Raw genomic sequence first — 11131 nt, 5'->3', positions numbered from 1 at the left:
TATCTACTGGCCCTTATGGCCTTCAGTAAGTTATCTGTCATTTTTGTCCCCTGCCGCAACGTGGAACGGAGACTATTTGTTCAGCAGTGTCCGTACGTGCATCCCGATTCTTGTTAACGCGATTTCTCATGAACTGTTGCACCCAATGTATTCAAATTTGGTGACAGCCTACACTGGGGGATTCCACAGACGACCAGTGGATTTGGGTGACCTTGACCTTATCTTCAAAGTCACCACGACACTTTGACCACTAATGCGATATGCGATATCTCATAAAACAATGCACCAAATATCTTCAATTATGTCGACAGCCTACATTGGGTGATTATGAAGACACCAATCATTCCAGGCATCTTGTATGTTACCGAAAGATACAAAGTAGTAGGCACCCGTGAAGAGCCACCTCCTCGTGGTGGGTGCTGGGTAACACTAAGCGCTCTTCAACCCCCTGTTGTGGACCCGGAGGTATATTTGGTCCACCAACCCGTTTGCCGTGGGTTGCGCCCCTGTGTCGGTGGAGGACGGGATTCTGGTGGTTGAGGGCACAGGAGCCAGGAACAGTGTTCCTTTTGCCCAACACACCACTTCGACCCATACTTCACCTAGACGGGTGGTAGAATGGGCCCGGTTCTACCAATCGGCTGGTCACGCCAGGCCCTGTGCATGGAGAGTATTTCTGCACATATTTAACATATTATTTGGTCTTGGCTCTTTAAATCAAATCATATAATTGCATGTATCTATGAAACTGCCTAGAGTCCTTTGCCAGAAGGCGGTGGCTCATGGGCCAATCTGGTTATACAGACCTCTGATTTCTGTGTTTCTTTAAGGAAAATGCCATGGGCCGAACCAGCCTGACATTTCTTCTTTTAGTGACTTCAGATTTTCATGTCTCTATTTCTGGAGTTAAACACCCCTGTAGCCCTGGTGTTGCAGTGTGGTTTCCCCTGTGACACCGTTTTTGTTGACACTCGATGACGGGTGGGGAACAGGAGTGCTGAACCATATAAATTCTATGATGTCTCAAAACAATTCTTCTGGTTCCGCAAAACAAAACAAACGTCGACATGTTGAGGCTTTATCATCTGATGATGATGTATCTCCCTACCGTCATAGATTCTTGGCCAAAGTTTGTTGTCATTGCTCCTGCTGATGGGGACACTCTAAAATTGAACCCTTTTGCTATTTCCAAGGGCATTCAAGGTGTATGTGGTGCTGTGAAAAATGTTCGCTTCTTCGAGGTGGTTCACTCCTGAGTGGAATGTACAATGCGGCAACAGTCTGTTAACCTGCTGTCCTTAAAACAGTTTGTTAACACCAAAGTTGTTGTGTCGGTGCACAAAACACTGAATTCTACTCGACGAATTATCAGAGACCGTGCTCGTTGCTTGACTGACATGAGCGAAGAGGAAATCGCTGCTGAATTGAAAAGACAAGGAGTGACTGTTGTCAGGCGGTTTACAAAGAAACAACATGATGGTGCTATTAGCAAACTAACACCTATCTTTTCACCTTCTCACTTCCAGTTCTTCCTAAATCTATTAAAGCCGGCTACTTCAACATCAGTGTGGAGGTATATATACCTACCTAACCCACTAAGTTGTTACAACTGTCAAAGTTTGGACACAGTTCCAAATGTTGCCGTGGCATGTCAACATGCTCCCGCTGTGGTGGTGCTCATGAGAGCTCAGAGTGTACAGACAACATCAAGTGTGTCAACTGCGGCGGACAGCACATGGCTTCCTCAAAATCATGTCCAATTTTCCCCCATGAGACCAATATCCTAAAGATAAAACACACGAATAACATCACTTATCAAGAAGCTAAAAGGTTGGTACCATCTATTGGTCAGAACCTGTCTACAAAACCTATTCAGCTGCGATTTCCTCACCTGCTCTTGTTACTAAAGTTCCTACTGTATGAGTTTCCTGCCAAACAGTTATTTCTTGGCTCAAAACAGACCATATTCAGCCGGTTCATTAAACTCACTCAACCCATACAGGTGCCAGAACCACAGAAAAGAGCCGGTTCAGAGAAAAAAGTAACATCTTCGTCTCACACAGACTCTCAACCCATACAGGGGTTCATAATACAATAATCGTGAATCACTGGAATTGTACCTCCCTCCCGCTCACGATCTCTAAATTTCACTTCCAATATTTTTCAAAGATATACAGTTACTTATACAAGATTTTAAACCATCGGTATTTTGTCTACAAGAAACATTTTTCAAGGAAACAGATCAAATTGATGTAAGACAATATTCTTCCTACAACTTCTTTTCTCCTACGGGGCCAAAAGCCACTGGAGGATCTTCCATATTAATCAGGCAGGGTATAATACACAGTCCTGTTACTCTGAATACAACACTTCAGGCTGGTGCTGTTCGTGTGACCATGCACATTGTTTTTACTTTGTGCTCTCTCTATTTCCTCCTTCCTCCTCTGCACAGCTTGTTGATCTCCAACTCTCCCAAGCCCTGTATCATCATGGGTGATTTGAATGGCCACAACCCTCTCTGGGGAGGTACACATACAAACACAAAAGGGAAAATACTGGAAGACTTTTGTTTCTAATAACAATGTATGTATCTTTAATGATAATTCCCACACCTATTTACATCCTGGTACAGGAACATATTCTTCCCTTGATTTATCAATTACCAACTCTAACCTGCTGAATGAGTTTGAATAGGTCAGTCCATGACGACCTGTGTGGAAGTGACCATTTTCCGACCATTCTGAAAGCCATAACTCCATCTGATGTTCCTCCATTGTCAAGATGGAACTTTACTAAGGCCAACTGGCCTTTATTTGAAATACTTGCATCAAACAACTTAAAACCGGAACTGTTTATAGATGTTGCTGTCCCTGTCCAACTATTCTCTGATGAACTGAATAAAATTGCCGATGAATGTATTCCTAAGTCCTCTACAAATCCACACATACGAAAACCATGGTTTAACAATGATTGCAAACAAGCTAGGAAGGCACGGAAGAAAGCCGAGCACTATTTCCGTCGCCATCCTATGGTCCACAATTTGGACAAATTTAAAATTTTAAACGCCAAAGCACGACGTTCTTTCAAGCAAAGTAAACGCCAATCTTGGCGAAACTATATGTCAAAAATTAATTCGCGCACACCCATATCGAAGGTGTGGAATATGATCCTGAAAATCAAGGGTAAGGGCTCTAAATCCAGCATTAACCATCTAAAAGATGGGAACCAATTATTGACCAATAAATCAGATATTGCAAATAAACTTGGTGAGACGTTAGCCAAACATTCTTCCTCATCTAATTATGTGCCTGGGTTCCAAAAATATCAAACACAGCAAGAAAAGAAAGCTATAAATTACAATTCGGATAATGGGGAAGATTACAACGAAACATTTTCGATACACAAGCTTCATACTGCTCTTGACCAGGCCCACAATACTGCTACAGGAGCTGATAACATACATTATCAACTCCTGAAACACTTACCAGAGAGACGCTCATGTTTAGAGATGCTCTCTGGAAACTTTCCTTCGTCGTGGAGGGATGCTATAATTGTTCCCATCCCAAAATCTGGACGTGATCATACTGATCTTCCAATTATAGGCCAATTTCACTAACTAGCTGTGTTTGAAAGACCATGGAACGCATGATAAAATAACCGCCTTGTTTGGTACTTTGGGAAACAAATAACCTAATAACAAATATACATAATGCGGTTTCCGCAAAAACAGAAGTACCATCGATCATTTAGTGCATTTAGAATCTTTTATTAAGAATGCCATAGTTAACAAACAACATGCAGTGTCGATCTTTTTCGATTTAGAAAAAGCATATGACACAACATGGAAACATGGGATTTTAAAAGATTTACATGACTTTGGATTACGAGGCCGTTTGCCTCAATTTATAGCCAACTTTTTATATGACAGGCAATTTCAAGTCCGAGTGGGTTCAACCCTGTCTGCCCATTATAATCAGGATCAGGGTTTCCCACAAGTTAGTATATTGTCTGTCACATTATTCAGTATCAAAATTAATAGTTTATCAAAAGTTTTCAATGATTCAATTGATGGATCATTATTTGTGGATGATTTTAATATTTCTTGTCGTGGCAAAAACATGCATACTATTGAACGGCAACTGCAGTTGTGTTTAAACAAAATAAATACATGGTGACTTGAAAACGGCTTTAAATTTTCTAAATCAAAAACTAATTGCATACATTTCTGCCGTAAATATAAACCACATATATAAACCACACAGAACTCGTTTTAAATGTCACTCCCATCAAAGTTGTTAAGGAGGCCAAGTTCTTGGGCCTAATCTTCGACTCTCATTTAACTTTCCTTCCACATATTAAATCCCTTAAATCTAAATGCCTGAAGGCACTTGACTTGTTGAAAGTCGTTTCCAATTCTAAGTGGGGAGGGGATCAAACTACCCTCCTACACCTATATCGATCATTGGTCTGCTCGAAACTTGATTATGGCTCCATCGTATATGGTGGAGCCTGCAAAAGCAACTTAAAACTATTAGATTCTGTCCATCACCAAGGTCTAAGACTTTGTCTTGGATCCTTTAGAACTTCTCCTGTTGACAGTCTCTACGTCGAGGCAGATGAACCATCTCTTACACAACGCCGTATAAAATTATCCTTGCAGTATATAACAAAACTTTATTCTAACGAGTCTAACCCTGCATTCAACTGTGTCTTTAATCCTCTTTATGAGGATTTGTACAACAAAAAGCCTTCTCTTGTTCCACCTCTTGGTTTAAGAATTAAACCATTCATTTCTGCTGCTGGCATTGAGCTGGAAAATATAGCTCCTTCCCGTCTTCTTTCTTCTCCTCCTTGGCAGTTGGTTAGGCCACAAGTTGACTTAACATTAACAGCATTTAAAAAAGCAGAAACTAATGAATTACAATATAAACAAGAATATAATCAATTAAAAAGTAAATCTAATACATATAAATCCTTATTTACAGATGGGTCCAAGGATGGTGGCGCGGTGGCTTGTGCCACTGTCATTGGATCCAGAACAATCTCTTCTCGTTTACCAAGATAACAGCTCTATTTTTACAGCAGAAGAAAACGCCATATTAACAGCCTTAAATTATATTAAAAAACACCTATATATCAACAATATATTATCTTTTCTGACTCACTTTCTTGCCTTCAGGCTATTAAAAATATTTCTTGTAAACATCCACTTTTATTAGAAATTATTGAATTGTATAATGAGCTTGCTAATGGCCAATGCGACATCGTCTTTTGTAGGTTACCCAGCCACGTTGGCATTTCTGGGAATACAATGGCTGATCTTGCTGCCAAGGCAGCACTCAACAAATCTGTGACACCACTTCTAATTCCATACTCTGATTACAAGGCTAGCATTAGAACTTACATCCGTGATCTGATGCAGAAGAAGTGGGACACCCAAGTAGGTATTAATAAATTACATGCAATAAAACCCTACATTGGTGACACCTTCCTTGGGTTGTCAGTCCAGATTTGAGGAGGTCATCATACGACGATGTCGTATTGGCCACACAAGATATACTCATGAGTACCTATTAAAAGGTGAGGATCCTCCGTTTTGTATCCCTTGTGATGAAAGAATCACGGTCAAGCATGTCCTGCTTGACTGTGTTGAATATTCCATCACAAGGGATATCTATTTCAAAGTAAAAACTATGAAGGATCTTTTTAGTAATATAAGTTCTCATTTAATTATTGCCTTTTTAAAAAAAATAGATTTGTTAACTGATTTGTAAATAGATATATATTTTATTATTGGTAGTTTAGATTAGTAACTGAGATTGTTAGTGGCTGTACCCTCAATGGGGGTTGAAGTAGCGTAAAATTATTGTCCTCCTGAGAGGGTACGTAAGTCCCAAAACTTTCAACGGAAATTTAAATTCACCAGCTGTTTTAAATGTAGCATTTCTGTCATTTTAATTTTGGCTAAATTTGACTTCAATCGCCAGCGGCTGAAGGGATGATATAAATCCAGCTAGGGCCCATGCAGGTAGCAAAAGTACTGTAAGTCCCCATGGACCCTAGTATGGTGATCTACCTTCAGTTGTTGGTGATCTATAGCCTATTTTTATATTGTGTTGTCCCCTATAGTTAAAATGTTTTAGATTCAATTACTAGTTTTACATGTATATCTGTGATACTCTAGTTGCTTTACTGTCCTTTGTCGGCAGGTTTTTATACTATCTATATATATTCTATTTCAATGTCAAGTGTTCTCGTCACGATATGGCTGAAATATTGCCGATGTGACGTTAAATAATAACTCACTTACTCACTACAAAGTAGTAAATATGTTAAAACATTACATTCTTCTTAAGCGGCAGGGGACATTGCCATTTTAGTGGCAAACACTTGTTCAGCGCGAACCCTTCCTTTGTTTTTTGTAAAAAAATTCTATTTTCTATTCTTTTTTTGGGGAGGAGTTTATTTTGTTTTTCTTTATTAGCGTTCGGGAATCATCCATGATCCATCATGTTTCGATAACTTACAGTTTCACTTCCTGGTATTACAGCGCTTTGCGCATAGGAATATCAACACCAGTCTTTACCGAATAAAAACGTCCCTCGGCGCCCTAGGCTTCGCTAATTGATTTTGTAGAAACAGTTCGAAACTGCGTACAGTGTAGTTATTTTGTTTCTATTGGTTTGACTTTAACAACATGGGCCTGCAGATTTCATTCAGGGCCTGTAGATTGTAAAGCCTGCAGGCGGCAGCAGGCCCTGATGGCCAACTAGCAAATTAAAGTATTGCGAACACTACCTATGCGTATGACTCCAGAGGATGAGTTTGCTCATCAACGAGCTAAATATTGTCACGTATGCCAGGGACCCCTAAAAAACGATTCGGTGAGAGATCATTGTCATGTCATGAGTCAGTACCGAGGAGCAGCTCACTGCGTGTAACTTGAAACCCAAAACCATCCCCATCCCCATGGTGTTTCATAATCTTTGTGGTTATGATTCTCACCACATCATGCAGGCCATCTCGAAAATCGACGGTAAGTTAACGTGCATCCCCAACATGGAAAATTACATCTCGTTTTCATTGGGGGGATTGAGATTCATCGATAGTTTGGTGAAGACCAACAACCTGGATGACTTCACTATCACGAATGAATAGACTGACACAACGACGCAATCGTTTTTGTTAAGGAAGGGGGTCTACCCGTAAGAGTACATGGACGATTGGTCTAGATAAGGAGACACAATTACCTCCTATCGAATCATTTTATAGTCATTTAACTGAATCAAAAATACCACGCCCTTGAGGCGTGGGACAAACTGGTTGTGAACATTAAGGTGACTACCACGATCTGTACTTGTATACGGACGTACTGCTGCTCGCTGATGTTTTAATAATAATAATAATAATGAGAAGTCTTATAATGCGCTAATCTCCACCCAACAATGTATGCTCGAAGCGCTAACACAAACATATATACATCATGATGAAAAGTCTAATTCTCGAACAAATGAGTCTTGAGGCTTGCTTTAAATGCATCAAGTGTTGAGACGGTCCTGCGTGCAGCAGCAATTTGGAATGATCGTAATCCAAACGTTTTCATACGGTATGGCAGCAATTTAAGCTGTAGTTGATGAGCAGATCTGAGATCTCTTGCAGGTTCCAACACAGCAATGAGATCGTTGAGATAGCCGGGAGCTTGATGATGGATAGTTTTGTATATGTGAAGCCAGTGTAGTGATCTCAATACTGGTGATATGTAAGATTTCGGGCTGGTTCTTGTGACGATTCTAGCGGCAGTGTTTTGAATTTTTTGCAGTTTATATATAGTTTCTTTGGAACATCCAACGATGAGACTATTGCAGTAGTCCAATCTTGAAAATATGAGAGCTCTCACAAGAGCTGATGTGGCGTCAACAGTCAATAGGTGGCGAATGGAGCCAATATTCCTTAAATGGAAATAACAGATACGACAAAGATAGTTGATGTGATCTGTCATAGTTAAGATGGAATCAAGTTGAACACCCAGGTTTCTCACAACCGGTGAGAATTTGATGTCAGCTGTCCCGACAGATAGATGATTGACGCAAAGTTTTTTGAGTCTAGACGACTATAGCTTCTGTCTTCTCGTCGTTCAGCTGTAGTTTGTTAGTTGCCATCCAAGTCTTGACAACTTGAATGCATGATTCCATGTTATGTACAACTGATTGTTGTAACAGAGGGTCCAGAGGAAGACCTTTCCACAGCTGGGAATCATCAGCGTAGAAGTGGTATGGCACACTGTGTTCTTGTATGATGTTTCCAAGTTGACATGTATATAGAGTAAACAGTACGGGACCAAGCACGGAACCCTGGGGAACTCAACATGTCAGCTGGATGTTCTCTGATTTGGTGTCCCTCATCATCACACATTGTCTTTTGTCCGTCAGATAGGACTTGAACCAGGTGAGAACAGTTCCTTGTACTCCAAACTCACACTGTAAGCGTGCTAACAATCTCTGGTGATCCACCTTATCAAAAGCCGAGGAAAGAGCGAGCAGTACCAGAAGAGAAACATCACCACTGTCAACAATCATGTTTACATCATTAAGAACACAATTCAGGGCTGTTTCTGTTCCATGTCCCGTCCTGTAGGCCGATTGGTATTTGTAAAGAAGATCATTGGCAACTAAATGCTCCTGAAGTCTAAGTTTAACTGCTTTCTCAAGAAGTTTAGAAATGAATGATACATTGGGGATATTCAGAAAACGTGCTCGAAACAATACGGCCTAGACGTAGTGTGGTATTACTCGGTTCTCTTTTGGGATGGGCTCTTGAAGAAAACAAGATTCAAATTGGAATCATTGACGGACTATGACATGCACTTGTTTACCGAGAAATGCCTGAAAGGAGTCATTCCATGGCTGCTAAGCGATACACTAAAGCCAACAATAAATAGGTTGAGGGTTACGACTCGAGTAAACCCACCAACCACATTCTTTATCTCGATGCCAACAACTTGTACGGTTGGGCCATTTACCCACTAGGGGATTCGAGTGGATTGGACCCAATTGCCGTGTACATCAGTTTAAGACCTAAAATGTATTTGATTAAAAAAGCCGATCATGGTGAAATCAAAAGCGCCAAAAGGGTAAAAAATACGTGGTAAAACAAGAAATCAAACACACACTCTTCAAACAAGCTTTTCCACTTATGCTTGTGGACACCTTTGCATTAATTAAAAAATGAAATAAAAAAAAATATAATTGAGTAAAAACATAGGGGACATCGAATGATGGTCGGCAACGTTTTGAACAGTTTTTCAACAATCGCTGGGGACATTTTGTATGCCAAATAACGCCATAGGAGGAAATGATGCAGAATCCTTATCGTGTATACTACTCGTTCCATACTTCTTACGTCCCCTAATGAACAATTGCCTAAAACATCCACCGCCTCACAGTCGTTCAACGTATAGATTATTTGTTACTTATTCTTCGTTAATATGAGGGTTTTTTAATAACGGGGTCATACTGTAATACTATACTGTTCTTTGTGAAAAAAGTAGTAAATTAATTTTTTCAACGTTTGTCCATATTCATGTGCTGTCTGTACGAGTGTTACTACAAGTAAGAATCTTACCGCACGTCAGTTGGATTGTCGTAGCTATAGTTTTGATCATTTGTGAGATATCTTCTCGTGTCTCCGCTGAAGAGTTCCACTGTCTGTGCGATGCCTGGAGGAAGGACAGTCAAGTTATGTCAAATAATAACATATACGAGACATATGTAAATTATTACACGGTGGCTATTTTGTTGACTGCACAGCATTGCATTATGTAACAGGCCTTGGAGGAACCCTTTGTTCGTGGATTCCATTTGGCCCTGAGTATCTTTCTGGCTGTGCTCTTAGGGTTTACTCAAGATGTTCATTGGCCAGAGCTATACGCGTGTTCCTGTCATTCTCAAGACAAAGAAAAATTTAAACATACCAAATATTTTCTGCTAAATTTTCCTACAATCGCCTGTGGCTGAGGGGATGGTATAAGTCCAGCTAATGTCCATGCAGGTAGCAAAGGCACTGTAAGTCCCCATGGTCCCTAGTATGGTGACCGCCTCCGTGGTGTAGTGCTTAGAGCGTCCGCCTGGAGAGCGGAAGGTCGCGGGTTCGACCCCCGACCGCGTCATACCAAAAGACGTTAAAATATGGTACTTGTTGGTCCCTGCCTGGCGCTCGGCATTAATGGGTACAACAAGGACTGGTCGGCTCGGAGTCAGTATAATGTGTCTGAGTGGGGTATTCATGCTTCACTGCGGCGTGGTATCTCAGTGGGCAAGCACTATAAAACCAGCTTAAGTCTGGGCTAGTACAAGCAGCCGCACATACACATACACACGCATGCACGTCATCATATGAGCGAGATATTCTCAAGAACGACGTTAAACCCAATTTCACCTCACCTCACCTAGTATGGTGATCTACCTTCGGTAGCTGGCGATCTATAGCCCATTTTAATATTATATTGTCTTCATGAATACATTATTTATTTACCAGCTAGTTTTAGACACAATCTGTGATACTCTAGATGTATATTTTACAGTCCTTCGATGACTACTTAACTTATTTAACTACTTGTAATTAATGTATATGTCAACCTTTTATCATCACTATATGGCTGAAATATTACCGATGTGACGTTAAATTTTAACTCACTCACTCACTCTTTCTCCAGATAGTTTCCGTCATATAACATACGTAATGCATGCTTCCAAGGTTCAAGTAAAAAGGCGTTGAACAGCTTTCAGCAGTAGCAGGTCATGTCAACTTCATTTAAGAACTCACAAAGTAACCCGAGTCCCTGGTGTTAACCAACTAGTAAAATAGTACACGAATCGCGATAAGGGATAATGTATTCATTTTAGTGAAATCTCAAACCAGTGGATCCTAATACAACTGAGGAGGGCAACCAGTATACCGAATGCAACTCCAAAGGACACAACGTTTTGTACTTCCCATTTACAGGTGACATCACCTGAAAGCATGGGGCCCATAGCTTTAGGTGAATCTAGGAATCGAACACAAGGCAGGATGCTTGCAGGCCTATGCAACTCTACACAATGAATGGCAGTGCTTTACATCAACTGACCACTGT

At 40.5% G+C, this 11131-nt stretch overlaps 1 long non-coding RNA gene across 1 annotated transcript; it reads left to right on the top strand.

The window, feature by feature from the left end:
* The first annotated feature begins 268 nt into the window (after positions 1 to 268).
* On the top strand, positions 269 to 6365 carry LOC124255981. Its single transcript, XR_006892803.1, has 3 exons — positions 269 to 378; positions 1831 to 1834; positions 6325 to 6365. It is a non-coding gene; the product is annotated as an uncharacterized LOC124255981 (long non-coding RNA).
* Positions 6366 to 11131: the final 4766 nt, after the last annotated feature.

This window comes from Haliotis rubra, unplaced genomic scaffold (genome assembly GCF_003918875.1).
Source record: "Haliotis rubra isolate DU_JTF1 unplaced genomic scaffold, ASM391887v1 Scf614, whole genome shotgun sequence".
Taxonomy (NCBI): Eukaryota; Metazoa; Mollusca; class Gastropoda; order Lepetellida; family Haliotidae; genus Haliotis; species Haliotis rubra.
This window is presented reverse-complemented; position numbering and strand designations above follow the sequence as displayed.